The sequence below is a fragment of the Ceratotherium simum genome, chromosome 36 (genome assembly GCF_057802395.1).
Source record: "Ceratotherium simum simum isolate JZ-2026a chromosome 36, ASM5780239v1, whole genome shotgun sequence".
Taxonomy (NCBI): Eukaryota; Metazoa; Chordata; class Mammalia; order Perissodactyla; family Rhinocerotidae; genus Ceratotherium; species Ceratotherium simum.
This window is the reverse complement of record NC_141935.1, coordinates 5,663,646-5,683,049: the sequence shown is the minus strand read 5'-3', so window position 1 is coordinate 5,683,049 and position 19,404 is coordinate 5,663,646. Positions and strand designations below refer to the sequence as shown.

General features: G+C 35.1%; 1 pseudogene; it reads right to left on the bottom strand.

Moving 5' to 3' along the window:
* Positions 1-2,093: 2,093 nt before the first annotated feature.
* LOC101393334 (complement factor H-like) overlaps positions 2,094-19,404 on the bottom strand; it is a 66,966-nt pseudogene continuing 49,655 nt past the window's right edge.

The following is a 19,404-nucleotide window of genomic DNA, read 5'->3' as shown; positions in this document are numbered from 1 at the left end:
AAGATCTTCAAAAGCATGCAAGACAGGAGGGGACAGTCTTAGAAAGCCATTGTTTCTGAAAGAGAAGAGAGTGTGGGCCTCCCAGTTCCAAATCCACCCTTCTTTGCTTTCTTCCTTACACTGTGATAATACAGCTGGACTCTGGAAGTATTCTATCTTTGATGACTGGTGCAATGTTAAGCTTTGTCTGGAGGAGTATTCCTGAAGGAGAAAAGAATTCCTCTTCCTGTGTCCTTCTCTCTTCAGGCTTCTGCAATCAGATGTTCTTCTGCAGTGATTGAAGGCCAGCAGGATGTACCATCCTTCCATGGGCAGCTTTCCATGGCACTCCTTTGGGTGGCTTTGCAGGGGACTGCCACTGGGAGATCACCTCTCTGTGAATGGCTTCTCCTTGTCCCCCAGAGGTTTCACAGCGAGTACTGCTGACTTGGCACCCCACTTCCCACTTCTTTGGTACAAGCTGTGACCACTAGCTCTGCTGGAAAACCATTGAAAGTCAGGCTTCACAAGAATTGAAAAAAAAAATTGAGAGGCACCACTGGCTTCATCCACTTGGGGAGAGACTTAGTGCAGGCAAATCAGTTGAGTCACTAAACAGGTATACAGACAAACTGCAGCAAGAAATACTGATGGGATCAGAATCCCTGTGGCTACAAGTCATATTATAAGAAATGTCCAATTTTCCAAAAAACATTGATACATGCAAAGAAATAGAAAAGTGTGACCTATAGAAAGGAAAAAAAATTTCAATAGAAAGAGTCACTAAGAGGGCTCAGGTATTGGACTAAGAAAAAATAAAACTCATACCAGCTTCCATAAATATGCTCGAAGAACTAAAAATATATTTAAATGAAAATTCTATATTTCCCCAGGTGACAATCTCAACCTTCAGTTAAATGGAATCATTGTTGTGTCTTCTAATGAAAGAATTCTTCCCTTTGGAACTAAGACCTTCAGATCAGCAGAGCATAAGGTCACAGGTTCAGGAAGCAAAATTTTGCTAGTAGGTCATTAAGGGTAATATGAGTGGTAGCATTCCCATCTCCACCCCTTGATTCCTGGACCTGTGAATTGTGACCAACAGAGAGACAGCACCACATATTGGATGCTGATTTAGAGCATCTATAGCCTGCTGGAGAACCTTGTCACGGCCCTGCAAGGTATTGCCATGCAGCCAGCACTAGAACAGAGTCTTCAAAAGGCCATTTTACCATTCTATCAAGCCAGCTACTTCAAGATAATGGGGAACATGTTAAGACCAGTGGATTAAAAAAGCATGAGCCTATTGCTAAACTTCATTTGCTGTTACGAGAATTCCTAGATCAGAAGCAATACTGGGTGGAATACCATGACAATGGATAAGGCATTCTGTAAGTCCATGGATGGTAGTTTTGGCAGAAGGATTTTGTGCAGGGAAGGCAAATCCATACCCAAAGTAAGTACTCAAGTAAGAACAAAATACAGCTCATTTCATGATGGAAGTGGTCCAATGTAGTCAACCTACCACTAGGTAGTGGCTGATTTCCCCAGGAATTGTGCCATATCAGGGACTCAGTGTTGGTCTATGCTGCCAGGTGTGGGTCCTCAGCAGTGGCCATAGTCAGGTCAACCTTGGTGAGTGGAAGTCCATGTTTCTGACCCCGTGCATAACTTCCATCCTGTTATCATAGCCAGTTTGTTCATGAGCCCCTTGGATAACGACAGGCATGACTGGAGAAAGAGGCTGACTGGTATCCACAGAATGGATCACCCTATCTATGTGGTTATTAAAATCCTACTCTGCTGAGGTCCCTCTTTGGTGCGCATTCACATGGGATATAAATATCCTCACATTTTGTACTGATTTGATAAGATCTATCCACATGCTTCTTCCCTTGATCTCCTTGTCACCAATTTTCCAATCGTCTTCTTTCTAAGTCCCTGACTACTCAGCCAAACCATTGCCCCAAATCTACAAAATGGTTTACAATGGCATATCTGGCCAATTCTTTAATTAAGCAAAATGAACAGCCTGTTGTTCTACTCAGAGTACTGGTCTCCTGGATCATTTTCTTTCACCACTATCATTCATGGATGTCCCAGAAAGAGGTGTATTACTGCAGCTGTCCACTCTCAAGCAGTGCCTGAATATCCTGCAGAACCCTCTGTAAACCAGGACACAGTTTTCTTTCCTCCTGTCCACTGATCTTAGGGAACTCTCCATGAAGCCACAGGTACAGGCTGGAAGAGAAAGGATAATGTAACAGGAGTGGAGAGCATGACCTTTTGGACTACTTCTCCATGGAACTTACTTGTGCCTTCACAGCCTGCTGAGGCCCAACCTCATATATGTCACTTCCATTTGATGATGGAGTGCTGCTGTGCATGTCCAACTTTATGATTTGGTGGATCAGAAACTCCCAGTTCATGATGAGCAGCTTAGGTCATATGGTAACTTGGTGGCCCGTGGTGAAGAAATCGGTCTCTACTAAGGCCCAGTAGCAAGCCAAAAGCTGTTTCTCAAAATGAGAGCAGTTATTCATAGACAATGACAGGGCTTTGCTCCTGTATCCTAAAGGTCTGCACTGTGACTCACCTCTAGAGGACTGTGAAAGACTCCAAACAGCATCCATATCTACCACTGACATTCCAAGCACCATTGGATGTGTTGGATCATATGGCCCAAATGGCAGAGCATCTTGCATGGAAACCTGGACCTGTTGCAGAGACTTCTCCTGTTCTATGCCTCACTTAAAACTAGCAGTCTTTTGGGGGGCCGGCCTGGTGGCGTAGTTGTCCAGTTTGTGTGCTCTGCTTTGGCAACCCAGGGTTCCCAGGTTCGGATCCTGGGCGCAGACCTACACACGGCTCATCAAGCCATGCTGTGGTGGTGTCCCATATACAAAGTAGAGGACGATTAGCACAGATGTTAGCTCAGGGACAATCTTCCTCAAGCAAAAAGAGGAGGATTGACAACAGATGTTAGCTCAGGGCCAATCTTCCTCACCAAAGAAAAAGAAAAAGAAAAAACTAGCAGCTTTTGGGGGACTGTCAGTAAATGGGCTACAGTATCACCCTCAAACAAAGAATATGCAGCCTCCAAAATGTAGAGAGACCCATGAGGTGCTACACTTATTTTCTGAGTTGTGAGGAATTGGGGGCAGGAGAGATGCAGTAACTTATGTTTTACCTTAAAAGGGATACCTCACCATGTCCCCTACTCTTGACTTTTAGAAATTCCACAGAGGCAGAAGGCCCTTGAATGTTTGTTGGATTTATTCCTATCATCTGACATGCAAATGTCTTATGAGTAAGTCTAGGCAAGTTAATATTTCTTGCTTACTAGGTCCAATCAGCATGATATCATCAGTGTATGGACCAGTGTGACTCCTTGTGGAAGGGAAAGATGATCAAGGTCCCTGCAAACTAGGTTATGACATAGAGCTGCAGAGTTGATAGACTCCTGACAAAGGACAATGAATGCGTTTTGATGACATTGGTAAGAGAAAGAAAAGTGCTTCTGCTGGTGGTTACTAACAAGGATGGAGAAAAAAGCATTTTCCAGATAAATAGAGGCATATCAGCATGTTCTCAGATATTATAGGGGAGATGTCAATTTGCTGAAGCAATGAAGCAACATCTGGTAAGGCAGCTACAATTGGACTCAACATCTGGTTGAGCTTACAATAATCCACCGTCATTCTCAAAGATCCATCTGTTTTCTGCACCAGTCAAATCGGCAAGCTGATGTGGATGTGGTATGAACCGCCACCCCTGCAGCTTTCAAATCCTTGGTGGTGGCCCTCATCCCTGCAGTCCCTCCAGAAATGCAATATGGCTTTTGCTTTACCATTTCTCTAGGCAGAGGCAGTTCTACTGGCTTTCACTTGGCCTTTCCCACCATAATAGCCCTCATTCCACTGGTCAGGGAGCCAATGTGTTGACTCTCCCTATTGCTCAGAAAAGTACAAAGCATATCTAAGGAAGATGATATAACATTCCTCCCAAAGAAAACAAACGTACACTTGCACAGAAAGAAAAATATAAATTTTTGAATAGGAAGCCTCAGAAGCATTATGTCAATAAATCTTAAGTTCATATACACATTTATACGACTTGCAAATTTACTCTGAGAAAATTTTCACAAATCCCTTTCTCCAATTTTATTGGAAACTAACCCAGAGTTTACCTTCTTCTATCACTGTTTCCTGGAAAAAGCTGAAACCTGGGAAATAGGAAATGTCTCAGATGGTTAGTGGGAACCAGGCTCAGATTGATAATATAGTACAGGTATAGTTTTAGGGTATTTGAGTCTTGTGATTTGTATGTCAGTGTCCCCTTTGCTGGGTCCTGGGGCTCTGTGCAAATTTTCTTTTGAGAGATATGGACCTCTGTGGAATTGAAGGGTCCAAGTCTAGACGACACCCTCACTGACACACAGGTTTCAATTCTTTCTTACTCAGGTGTCACCTGGGGAGATGCAGCACAGACCTGGACAGCTGCAGGGACTCCTGGTGCTGTCCTTCATGACGTGCTGTATTTTCTGCCTTCAATCTTTCAGCAAAGCTGACATAACTTTTCTCAGAACTGCCTATTAGTTTCTTGTATGAATGTCTAAACTGAAGACCATCACCGATCTTCAAGTAAAGTGGGCAATACAAATACCTACACTTTTCTTTTTTTTTTTTTTGCTGAGGAAGACCAGCTCTGAGCTAACATCTATTGCCAATCCTCCTCCTTTTTTTTTCCCCCAAAGCCCCAGTAGATAGTTGTATTTCATAGTTGCACATCCTTCTAGTTGCTGTATGTGGGACGCAGCCTCAGCATGGCTGGAGAAGTGGTGCGTCAGTGCGCGCCTGGGATCCAAACCCGGGCCGCCAGTAGCGGAGCGCATGCACTTAACGGCTAAGCCATGGGGCCGGCCCAATAGCTACACTTTTTACTTTGGAGTCAGACAAGGTCATTCTAAAATTTCTAGAGACAGATAACAATAGACAAGAAAGCTCTAAAAACAAAGAATAAATTAGACAATGGCTGGTTCCACTGCTTATCACATCTAAGTCTTTACAATTACACAGTTGGTGCTGGCACAAGAATGGACAGAGAGAAAATTGATTAGAATAGAAAGATTAAAAAGAGACATATGCCTCAAGAAATTGTTATACGGTTAAAGTCACACCTCAAATGACTAGGAAAAAGAGAAGGTTTTTAAGAAATACTGTTGAGAAAACTGGAGAGTCATTTAAAAAATAAAAGAATTTAAAGTATATGCATACCTCCACATCATCTTTAATTTTAGAGATCTCCTAGTAAGAAAAAAACCCCAGACATTCAATACAAAAACAATGGGTGCATTATTAAAAATAGGACATGAAAACCTACGAATCAGAATTTGAAGAAATAAAAAAATTGTTGATAATTATAAGTGCATAAAATTCCAAAATTTCTGCCTAGATAAATTAATGTGAACTCAAAAGTCAAATAACAACTTGGAAAATATGTCTAATTAATATCAAAGAAATGGGAAATGAAAAGTGATAATCTCATTATTTCTAAAGAAAAGAATAATAATAGGAAAAAAGGGCTAGTGTCTTCATCATAAAATGAAGAGAAAAAGACAAAACAAAAAAAAATGACCCTTAGATATCTTAAATGAAAATAAGGACATTCATAATAATGAAATATACATCAAAACTAGACAGGGGTATTTTTTACTATCTACAAAACCAAAAATACACCCAAAAGGTTGACAACACACTCAGTTGGTAAGTCCAAGGAAAAGAACCTCTCTAGAACAATACAGAATAAAATACAACACCCTGGTGAAAAAGAATTTGAAAGATCTCAGAAATTTACAAATACATTTGCCTGATGATCGATTCATTTCACTTCCAACAATGTATCCTCACAATAGGTTCACACAAATGTATTCGTCATATTCATTATCTGAAATAGTAAAATATCAGAATGCTCTGAGTGAGATACATTCTAAAAGGAAAATTGCAAGGTACAGATAATGTGTAAAGTAACCTCAATTCTCTATTTAAAAAAGGGGGATTAATGAACACCGGAGGGATGTGAGAAGCTAGTAAAATTGTAACTTTATTAAATGAGGAAACAGGTGTGATGGAAGTAAGACTACTCTGCATAGACCCTTCTCGTATCACGTTGACTTTTAAAACATGTAGGTGTATCTCACATTCAAAACAAGATTAAGAGAAAAGAGGAAGAAGCAGCAAAACCTAAAATTGAAAAAAAGTACTAGTGCAAATAAATGTAAAACTCTATTAATTTGGTAAGTGAGCCAACCAGAGATAAGAATGACTTCAAGTCTTTTTTGAAGAGGGTGCTTATGCTCAAACATCCTGGGACAAAATAAATGCAAAGACATTTGAACCTTCATTCACTGGTTAACTGCTAATAATAACATTTGCATTACACTTTTGAAATGATTTTCATGGATATGGAAAAATAAGAACGTATAAGTAAAGAGAAAAGAAAGAAAATGTATTAAAAAGTTTTTTTTAAGCCTGTTATTAAACTTGAATTGTAAAATCTAATAGGAACTGAAGAATTTTAAATTTCCTTTTTATTTAAAGGTCTGAGAACCAAAAGACCCTGGAAGTACTGACATTTCAACAAGATTGAATACTCCTGTCTAACAACAATGGCACAATTCTTGGATTCTGAACACTATTGCCCAATAAAAAGAACTAGACCTTCTTGGAAAGACATACGATTGTGGGTGTTGGGCAGGGGAAGTGCACAGTGAGCCTGGAACATCATGTTGTGCTAAAAAGAAAAGAAATACTCAAAGACTAATAGGGACACAACAAAAGCAATCAGGAGCCAGTTTCAAAAGGTACCCACTTGCCAAATGTGGGATAATATGAACATCCAATAAAATAATGACTATAATTGATTGTGACAAATTGAATAAATAAAAATTCATGGATCCATGCTGATACATACATCATGTTTAAAAAGGAAAGAAAAACATCTTTAAAGCCATCACGGAAGGTCGCTATACACTAAATCCTTACTCCAAAAATTGGAAATTAAAGGGTCAAAATAGAGATTTATCAAACCTTTTAGGTGAAAGTTTAATTTAAACAGAGTTAGTAAATTAACACATCCTCACACAAGAACGATGATTAATAAATACAGAAAAATGATACAATTGGTATTAAATATCCCTATTTTTCAGCCAACATTGAAATAACTGATGATAGACAAGTGTCATAAGTAGATTTCACAATCATTACATGAAAGGTTTTGGAGAAATAGTGTATACACAAATGTTAACATTAACAGCAAAGACTACTTGTCAATTGTAACAATGTTTCTTTAAATGTGAGAAAACTGACTGTCACCAGTGATGCAGATTTATATAAATCGGCTCCTTTGGTGACAGCTGGAACTCTCATTCTAATACTGCCACTTGATTTGATGTACTACAAAGTAACAAGGTATCACCTTAAAATATTTTTACCTTAATTATTTATATCTTTATTTTCATCTTAAAGTTTTCATGTTTTTGTAGAAATTAAAAATGTCTATAGTCAGCTGATTTTAACTAATCATGCTGTTTGAAATGTATGAACATAAAAAGCATATTTCAGACTTGTGGTTGAATGTTTCCAAAACCCTCAATACCAGCAAAATCATGAAAAAGGTATTAGATCTGAAGATCATTACTGAAGAGGTCTTTCTAGTTCTCCACATGTATTGTCTTTTATTTTTATATATCTTTATTTTAAAACAACATATTCTTGTGGTTCGAAGGTGACATACAATAAAGAAAAAAAATTGGAGAATGCAGCTAAGTATAAAGAGTTAAACACCAACTCCTACCCCAGTTGTCTCTCAAGTCAACTCTAGTTATGGTAAGTATTTTATTTTACCTACTTCCAATCTTTGTTCTATAAACATTTTTTCAGTGCTCAAAGCATAGTGAGTGTGTGTGTTCTTATACTTGATATTGGATTTTTTATCATGCTTCATATCAAGATTATGTTAGCTATGCACTCACATAGATTCTAATTCCTCTTTATGATTTGTTTCAATTATGATGTGTGCTAGATAGATGTCTTGTAGAAGATCACGCATATCACCATTTTTTGGTATATCTGTCTATTGATAAGTAAGCAAAAGTAAGTAAAAACTACTCACATCTTACAGCTAACGTAGGTATGACATGGTTTGGTTTTTACGTTTTTGTGAAGTGATATTATTTTGAAGATAGAGACAAGTCCATTTTTTCTATTTCCTCTGAAATAGTCTCAGAAAGGCTCCAAAGTTATGGAAAAGCTTTGAGAAAGTTGGGAGAAGGATAGACAGAAGCAGGCACTGAAGTGATTGCATCTAGTTTCTGGCCATAGATATTTTTGAACAGGACACAGAGCATTTTCATTTGCCAAGTTTTAATGAGGTCCTTTTGGAAGTAATTCATTGGTCTCTCATTGTAATCACATCGTCCACGTAATATTCAATACAAATTCTGATTTATGAGTAAAAATGAGTTAAACAATACTTGAAGAAATAACCAGAGAAGAATTGTATTAATAATGACAAATTCTGAATAAATTTACATACGTGAATTTTATGACTGCATTTTAACTGCCGTTCTATCCACAGGTGGGATACAACAGTTTCCCTTCCTGACAGGTTGCTGGAAATGTTTCAGGCGGTGTCTTTTTACAACATCTAGGTTTGCACATAAGTTCAACAGTATCCTCTGTTTTAAAATAAATTTTTTTCTCATATTTACATTGTAATTATGTCATGTTTTTCCATGATTTCTTCTGATATTATTTATTAATCTGAAGGTAAAAAAATGAACATAAAATATTAGGGAGTATACAAATATGGTCAAAATTTCAGACTCAAGTAGAATCTTCTATGCTGGTATAGGACTTTATTCTTAAAACCTTTCTAAACCGACTCATTGAAAATTCATCAGGGCCGGTTCCGCGGCTTAGCGGTTAAGTGCGTGCGCTCTGCTGCTGGCGGCCCGGGTTCGGATCCTGGGAGCACACCGGCACACCTCTTCTCCGGCCATGCTGAGGCCACGGGCATCTGTGACATACAACTATCTACTGGGGCTTTGGGGGAAAAAAATTAAAAAAAAATAAACAATTTGAATTGTAATGCTTTAAAAAAAAAAAAGAAAAAGAAAATCCATCATGTAGATTAAAATCATTTCAAACTATTAATGATGTAAAACTGAGGTACTATGTTTAATGTGATAAAGGTTATAATCAAAGATTTATAATTTCAATTATCATATGAAGGGCTTTCATTAAAAAATATTTTGTTCCTGTTATGGCTTAAACAAGAATTTTTCAAACTTTATTTCCTCACATGTTAATATTTGATAGCAAGCATTCAACAGAATGGTTGGTTGGCAATCCATGAAAATTCTATTATAAACAGCACAACATCATACTCATTACACTGATTTTCCCAGGATCCATGAGACTTTTAAAATATTTACCTAAGCATTTTGGGGATCCATAAAATCTATGCTGCTATCCACTTCTTCAATATGCCCCACCATTCTTGCCCTGTTCATCATGAGGAGTAAAATAGGCCTAATCAGAAATTTTCCCTGGTATTTACAGAGTAACCTAAAGTTTTGTCTTCATTCATTTCACAATAGAAGTGAAAGAAGCCTGATTGATTTGTATACCTAGATTGTAACTCACTGTTTCAAGATAAAATGGAACAGACGTAGAGAAAGGTCATCATGTGGTTCATCTACAGAAAGCACAGGAGAGTATTAGCTTATTTGAAAGAAGGTCAAAAGGCAAGTTATGAACTACTGACCCACACAGCGTGGTACTGACTGCCATCTTCCGTCATTGCACAGCGTTTCTTCTGCTCCCTGAATTAGATATTTCTCTTGAGGGGAAGGGGGGAGGGAGGAGGGTGAAAGGGATAATTCGGTACATGTGTGTGGTGATGGGTTGTAATTAGTATTTGGGTGGTGAACATGATGTAATCTATGCAGAAATAGAAGTATAATGATGTACACCTGAAATTTATACAATGTTATAAACCAATGTTACTGCAATAAACAAAAAATTAAAAAATAATAATAATAATAATATAGTTGAATATAAAAAAAAAGATATTTCTCTTGACAGAGAACAGATATTTTTTCTCCATCCCGATAATTCACTGTAGTTGTCATATCTCGAGCATTGGGAATCTGAAGTGGACATGGGCACGATTGTATTTGCACTTCTAAAAATATTGAAATTAGATTTCTTGAACAAAAATCATAAGTTAAAATATTCAAATGATAATTCGGTAAATAGAAGACTCAGTAATAATGTACCATAAATGATCAGATAATAATGTTATGTTCTCTGTTTCAGTGTGCTATACTTTGCATCTTGTATAGTCCTTTAATCCACCATGTTTGGTTTACATTCTCATGGTCTTCTTTGGAGTTTCTTCCTTTTATTCTTTCTGTGAGCAATCTTGCATCATTTATGGAACACCTATTTTGATTATTTCTAACCATTAGGATTTTCTAACTGAATTACTCATTCAACACCAGGCACTAAATAAAGACTGATGTGGGGATCTTTTTTACAGATATCCATGATCAATTGTATTGGGATTGGATTAAAACCTTCACAAGATATTCTACCAATGGAAGCTGATTAGTCAGAGGAAGAATTATATTTAGTTAATGATCAATTAATTTGATAGAGCTTCTTGGCCAAGATAAGAATTAGACATGTTCACTAGTGGTTTATACTGTGTTGTTAAAATTTCAAACCTCCACTGGAGGTCTGTTTACCAGCTTGCCTACACTAAGGGATATATAGTTCAACGAAATGTTGAACAGTAGACAGCCTGGCTTTAGTTATGTGACCAGCAGAATAAAAAAGATCCCTCTGTAAACTTGTGTCTGAGCGTCCATAAAACAAGATATCTCAGATATATCTTGTCAGTTCATAATCTGAAGACAAACCATGTCTTGTTCAACTGAGGGAAGACTCTGGAAGCTTTAGAACCTCTCCATGATTTCTTGGTTTTACCTTCTCTTGTCATACTGTGTCTTTATTTCATTAAAGAAAATGAATTTGAAAATAATGAAAAAATTGATGAAAGAATGAAATATTGATGAAATGATGAAATAATAACAAAATGTCATATGGTGTCTTTATTTCATACTGTGTCTTTTTTCATTATGCGAGTCTATACTGGGAAGTCTTGTAAATCCTTTCAATTGTCCAAAAGTTTCTATTCAATTCAGGGAAATGTTTAACTGAATATACATCATTTATGCTTACTAATAGAGTCAGAAACATTGTCATATTTCTATCTAAGTCAATAGTAATATTTTACATTCCATCAAAAATATTTTTTCATACTTCTGTTTTAAATATCTTGGCATACATTTTCTAGGTATTCTCAAGGATTTATTTTCTTCTGTGTCTGATGTTTAACCATCTTTGTCTTAATCTTAATTTGAACTTCCTCTTGGTAAGTCCTGCCAGAGTTTTGTCTATTCACTAAATTTCCCTAAAAGCTGAATTACTATTCTGAAAAATCGACTGTTTATGCTTTTTTAAGTTCTTATGATAATAATTGATGTTTTAATTATTCTTTCCTTCTATGTTCTTTGGGTGTATGTTCTTTTCTAGTTTATAGATTGTAGTACGTATTGCTTTTATTTTGTTCTTTGTTTTATAATGCACGTTTTCAAGCTATAAATATCTTTGCCTTTGCTGCATCCCATAGATGTCAATGCGTACTGCTCCCATTGTCATTTCATTTAAAGTATTTTCCGTTAATAATTGATAAAGTTTTTTTTCCAGATTTGTATGATGAATGAATAAGGTGTGTGGCTAGTTCTCAGTATTTATTTTTGCTTTTAATTTAGAGAGAATAGTTTGAGGACATTGACTGCTTGAAATCTGTTGGGAATTCCTTTATCACATGGAAATGAGCAATTGTTTTCAATTAATTGACTATTAAAATAAGACACTATAGACTTCAAGACAAGGAGTATTACAAAAATAATCAAGAAATATTTTATCATTATAAAAATAATAATTCACAAGGACAAATTTATCATAAATGTGTATGTATCTGAAAATACCTTAAATACATGAAGCAAAGATGGACAAAACCAAAGGAAGAAATAGACAAATCCACAATCCTAGTTAGCAATACTGATAACCTTCTTACTCTGACTGATAGAACAACTAAACTAAAAATTTTAAAAGGACATAGATAAATTTGAAGAACACCATGAATCACTTTAACTTGATCCAATAATTAGAGTATATATATGATTTTATACGAAAATTAAACCATCACAAAGTTAGGAAATAAGCTGTGCAGTAAGAAAAGCATGAATAAATTTCAAAATATTGAAATCTTACACAGTATGTTCTGTGACAACAGAATTAGATTAGAAATCAATAAGAATAAATCATCTATGCAACTATACAAGATACCCATCAAATTGTATACATTAAATGTGTGCAGTTCTTTATACAACAATCACACCACAATAAAGCTGTTAAAAGAGAATAAATTATTCAGAAAAAATCAATATTTGGAAAGTAACAACAAACGTCTAAACAACTAAGTCAAAGAAGAAATCACAAAGGATTGTAGAAAATATTTCACACAGAATTAAATGAAAATAAAATGAAATAAAACTTTTTGAGACACCACTAAAGCATTATTTAGAAATAAAAGTGTAGTTTTGAAGATTTGTATTTAAAAAGTAGGGTGGTTTAAATACATGTTTTCATTTTCTACTTAAGAAATGAGCAGAAGAGTAACATTAAAATCAAAGTAATAAGAAGGAAGGAAACTAATTCCATGGAAGAGAGGAAATTGAGAAAGACAAAGAGAAAAAAGAAAACAGAGAAAATTAACAAAGCTAAAAATAGTGAGTGTTAATAAAGCTAAAAAATAGAAGAGAGGGAAAATTAAGAGTGTTGAAATTAGTTATTTGAAAATATTAATTAAAAAAAACCCTAGGAAGAATGATCAAGATGAAAGAAACAAATGTCAATATCAAGAATGAGAAGAACGATGTCACCAGAGATATTGTAGAATTAAAAGGAAAATAGAATATCAAGTGATTATTAGAAACAATTGTACACCCATCAATTTGATAAATTAGATAAAATGGACATATTTCTTGAAAAATACAACTTCCTCACATTTTGACAAAAGAAAATATAGAAAATCTGAATAACCCACTACCTATTCAAGAAATTCAATTCTTCATCAAGAAAACCTTCCAAAAAAACAAACTACATATCAGATGACTTCACGGGTCATTTCTGCCAATTACTTAAAGGAAAAATAATACAATAATAAAATGTGTAATAATCTTACACACGTACTTTCAGAAAACAAAGGAGCAGTGAACTCTCCTCAGTTGTTTTATGAAGGCACAATATCCCTGATAACAAAACCTGGCAGAGACATTACAAGAAAAAGTAATGATAGAATAATATCTCCCATGAACAAAGATGCAAGAATCCTTAAAAATATATCAGCAAATCAAGAACATGAAAATATAATAATTATAGTATCACCAAGTAGACTTAATTCTAGGAATGTGAGATTTATTCAACATAAAAAATTTATATATGGAATTCACCACATTAACAGAATTCAGATAGTCATATCATCACATCAATAGATGCATAAAAAGCATTTAAAAACATTCAACAGTGGTTGATGGTACAATTTCTTACTCAGCTAAGTAGGAATAGAAGGAAATTCCCCTAACCTGATAAAGAGCATCTATAAAATCCTAAACTGATATTATATTTATGGGAAAATGTTGAATACCCTCTCCCAGTGGTCAGAAATAAGACAAAGATGTTTGCTCTCATCGCTTCCCTTCAACAGTTTACTGGAAGTCCTGGTCAGCACCTGCAACAGGACAAGAAAATAGACAAAAACATCAAAATAAAAATGGACAGCTGAAATACAGTCTTGCATTTGCTGGGATATAGTTGCTTACAAAACAATACGTAAAATGAGTGAGGCACCTTAGTATAGTTTCAGAGGATAAAGTTAATATACAAAAATCAACTGCATTTCTTTATACTTCCAGTAAAAGTACTGGAAAGTAAGTGTGAAAAATTGCATTTGTAATATGAAAAATATAAAATATGCATAAATATTTTAGAACTGTAAATCTTCTACACTTAAAACATTACTGGGAAAATAGTAGGAAAAAAATAATTGAAGGGGCCTAGTGGTTAAGTTCGGTGCACTCTGCTTTGGCAGCCCGGGTTTGGTTCCTGGGCATAGACCTATGCCACTCGTCAGTGGCCGTGCTGTGGTGACGACCCACATACAAAATAGAGGAAGATTGGCAACAGATGTTAGCTCAGGGCGAATTTTCCTCACCAAAAAATAAAAATTAAAAAGGATAGAATTGGATATATCATATCTATGGATTGAACACTCAATATGGTTAAGATGTCAATTCTCCCGAATTTATCTTTCATTATACAAGCAGATATTTTATAGAAATTATGTTCCCTGAAATTTCTATGATAATGAAAAGACCAGTATGACTAAAACAATCTTGAAAAGAAAGAACATTGGAGAATATATATATCAGACTCCAAGACTTGCTATAAAGCTACAGTTATCAAGGCAATGTGGCAGGGCTAAGGAAAAATAAATTGATAAATGCACTGAATAGAGAGTCCAGAAATAAATTAACACTTCCATAGTCAATTGATTTTCACTTCAAAATCTTTTCCACACGTATTGCTAGAACAAATGGCTATCCATATATATTAAAGAATACCAACCCCTGTTTTATACCACACTCACAAATTAGTGTAAGATGGATAATGTACCTAAATATAAATGTTAAAACTATACAGCTTCTTGAAGAAAGTGTAGAACATGTGTACTTTACTGCTTTGTAAATGTTACTTGTTTCTTTTACAAGAGAACTAAAAATATGTTAAACTGTAGATAGGAGATTTGTTTTTATATTGCTATGAAACTACTTTCTGTATATCTAGGCATGAGGAAATTGGTAAAAATATTGAGGATAGTGAGTCAAGATGCCCTACAATTATAGAAGAAAAATACAGGCATAAAAAGTGGAAACCTGGAATGAACGCTGTGCTATTCAACTGAAATTAGCGGTGTCAATATGATTCAGAGTTTTCAAGATAGATATGGATAAACAGATAAATAGATGATAGATACATCATAGATATGTAGATACATACACAGACAGATACGTAGATAGATATGTACACAGACACCTACATACATAGATACATTGATACATAATGGCCATAGGCATAGGCATAGACAGATTTGCGTGTAACATAAGGAATTAGAAGCAATAGTGTTCTATTAGTGATGAGCACACTTAATGCCCAGATGTCAAATTAAAGTCACCAAGTTTCTGGGTGGTTTGTTATATACCTGACTGCTGCACATGATACAATTAATATGTGGAAACAGTGTTTTAGTTAGTTTCTAAATTACCTTCCAGCCAAAAATTATTTGTAATATTAAATAGCTAAATTTTTTTACTTTTACAAGTTAGCAAGAAATAGAATAAAATTTTGAAAACATTACAAGTAAGTTCTCACCTTTGCAAGTTAGTTCAGGATCCCATCTTCCATTTATGCAGATTGAGTGTTTGTATTTTCCTTTACATTTGTAACTTATGTTGGTGTAATGATTAAATTCAATCTTGTCTGATAGCTTTGCTCTACATGCAATTAACTTTGGTAATTTACACCTCTCAAGTTCATCTGTTGCTATAAAATTAAATATTTTCTTAAAAGTCTAATTATAAGAATCAAAGCAACTACTACAAAAAATAGCTATACAGTCAATTGTATAATGAAAACAGAATGTATGCCTATAAATGCCACCGACCAAGTTATTCCCAATCATATTGCGTTAAGACGGGTTGTTGTGTATGCACATAACTCCTGTGTCCAGTGTTTGAAATTTCAGAGGAAGTAATCATCATATAGACATTACGCACTTTGGGGATTGAAAAAGCATGAGAGGTTCACCCTTTTGGATGATTTACATAGTGAACAGTCATCTCACGACTAAATTTGGTCCCATATTTGAAATTTGTGCAAATGGTCACATTCATTCATTCCTTGATCTCAAGTATCTCTTCATTATTTTTAATCCACAATCTTAAAACATTAAAATAAAAACAATTATGTATGGAACTAGAATATATTAAGTTGCTAGTTTAAACATATTTTTTCAAGAAAGGTAATATAATATAATAGGAAAAGTACATCTAATTTGTATTGTATAGAATGTGAATATTTAAGCAGATATTTAAACAGAAACAGATAACTGGAATAAGAAATCAGATGCTTAAAATCGCGGCCTGTTTTCTATAAATACTATTAGAATTTTTAAGAAGCTATTTTATACACCATATCATCCTATAATTCAATAATATTATAATGCCATAATAACAAATTTTTGCTGGTTCTAATATGAGTTAATATTGACTATAGAAGCTTTTTATAGAGTTACATATTTCAAAAATTCAGTGCAAGTAAGAGTCCTTTTTGACTCTGATAAACTATCCAATTAGGTTTTTGGTAGTATTTGTTAACAATTTGTTAAAGATCAGAGTCAAGTGAGGATGAGCAGAATAAAGAAAACTCAAGTAATTGGCCAACAAAAAGTAATGATTTTGTACTGCAACCTTGAAAAAACATAAAATAAAGGAAACTTATTCAAACAACAACAGAGGCTTGAAAAATAGTCCTATTTTGGGGACTGGTCCAGAGTGTTGAGGGAGACAAAACTAGATATTCTTCAAGAGATAGTAGCTGAAGGAAGATCTATAGTCAATAGGAGCAGTGGTGGTGGTTGTCATTATGTCCTATGATTGCTTGGTTTCTTAAAGTATTTCCTTGTTTATTAGGAGAAAATAAAAGTATTGAGAGGAGTGAACAGCTAGACTAGAGGGAGGTGCAAAATAAACATTGAGAGGAGAAAATTGGAATAAGCCCTATGACTGCAGGAAGGGGATTATGTGAAGGTGAAAATAGGTAGAGGATTCACCATAAAAAGGATGACTCTGAGATCAGGAGAGACTAATAATTGAAGTAGATGTTTGGAGTAAGTTAGAATGGAAAGTTGAGAGTTTTCACACCTAATATTACCTTGGGTTGTTCCCCATGTGAAATAAGGTGAGATCATTTGTGGAGGTAGAAGAGGACAGAGATGAGGTTTGGTCTTGAAGGACTGGCAATACCTGTGACAGGAATGTGTTTAGAAAAATGTAAGGATTAAGAAGTGACCAAATTTATTGATTCCTTTAACAAACTCCTATTGAATGCCCCCTATATGTCAGACAGTCTTTTGGGTCTTGGGAATACGTCAGTGAACAAAACAGCTATGAGTTCCTGCTCTAATGGAGCAGAGGCTCAGCTCTACTTTCTTGTTGGAATAATTACTGACTAGAAATCTAACGAATAAGTAAGACTGGACATTCAGGGCTCTCTTTGAATGTAGTATCCAAGGAAACACCAGGAAAGAACTTATTCTAAAGGAAAATGAAAGAAGGCCCCAAGATTCTCCCAGTTAGTCATCAAAGACTTGGTCATGCAAAGGTCAGAATGACATCAATCAGGTTTGTTTCCTGGCCCAACCCCACTGCCTCCTATGACTGGGCTACACTATTGACTGAGAGGGCTTGTGGCCCACCCACCTTCCAGCACATTAACTTCTTTTTGCTGCATTTGAAAGAGACTGAGAAATTATTATCGTTAGAAGCTCTTGGAGAGGCAAGATTCCTATAGGAGTGTAGCAAGTGGGGATTTTCTCAACTTTATTTCCTTTAGTTTTCCAGGGCCTGAAAGGAAGAGTGCCATAGAAAACCAAAAAATGGTATTTGTGCAAATATAGTTATAATTGCCTGGTAATTAGTACTCATTTTAATTGTATAAATATATGTAAGTAAAATTTAGCTTCACACTTTTATGAAAATAAACAACGTTAATATCAGGGACAGAAAGATTCATAAAATTCTACCCTAGTTTATATTTGTCCTCTATAGATACATTGAATAATCAAAAAGTAATGCTTGGATTCATTCTAATTTAAGACCTGACTTTTTCAAGCATATCTCTAAAATTTAAAAGTATGTTTGCAAATAGTTTTTACAATATATTAAGTTCTATTAAATGTCAGTTTGAGAAGTGTATTCTTACCAATGCACTGAGGAAGTTGGGTCCACATTCCACGAATACATGTAATTGATCTGTGTCCAATCATTGTAAATGATTCTGCGCAATTGAACTCTCCTGAATCTCCATGGTGATAGGGAGGGGCAGAAGGCTGGACATCGCCGTGATCAAGCTCAGGTATATCTCCACAGGTACTCTCCTCCTCTGTGAATTTTCACAAAAATATGTTTATCTTTAAGATAAAATTGGTGTGTGTATTTGAAAACAACAAAAAGTTGATTTAAGTTTAAATATTAATATTTTTTATACATTACTAATGCATATAGGCAAAGATGTCAATTTTCCATCAACACACTGAATTTTGTTAGAATCCTTCAACAGAAATCTAGGATTGCAAACATATTCCACCACTTCACTGTGTCCATATTCCTCTTTCTGTGTTTCCTTAACTTCTTCACTGGGGAGTGGAGGGGTTGGACCACGTGATTGTACTCGCCCTACAGTAGAAACATTGTGTAATTAATGGTTAAATTGTCTATTTTACAACGTAAAAATCCTGTAAAATGGAGAGATTTTTTCCTTTAACTGATTTATTATTTCCTACATAGTTTACTAGAACATTGTTAAACAGTGACAAAACAACCGTGTTTACACCAGATTCTTGTTTCCCAGTTCTCGTACTTGTACTAGTGAACTAGCACATTGGAAATATATTTAAGCCCAGAAAATATGTTCAATAATCTAGATATTCTAAAGATATATGCAAACCAGTTAATAAATATGGTTGTGTTAATTATAGCAATATTCCTATTCCACGGAAATATTTTATCAAATTTTTTGAAAAAATATCATCATTTGAGGCAAGCACTTGTTCAACATATTTTAGCTTTGATTAAGCCATACCTGTGACTGAATTGACTATAAGCTGCTTGCATATTGTTCAGACATATGCATGTAAAACTTAAGGAAAGGCCCAGGCTGTATAAAATGTCCAATATTAACGGTGGACTTGTAGGCAAAAGGAAAAGTAACGAAAGAAATCCCTCCAGTGTTAGACACCATGTATGTATCTACGGAGACCTCCACTACATATTGCAAGAAACAATTGGAGATTAATTTCTCAAAGAAGCAAATCTGAAGTATCTTCTACGGAACCCATGTCCTTCACGGGTATATCTCTGGCTTAATGCATTAGATTATAGACACACTGGAA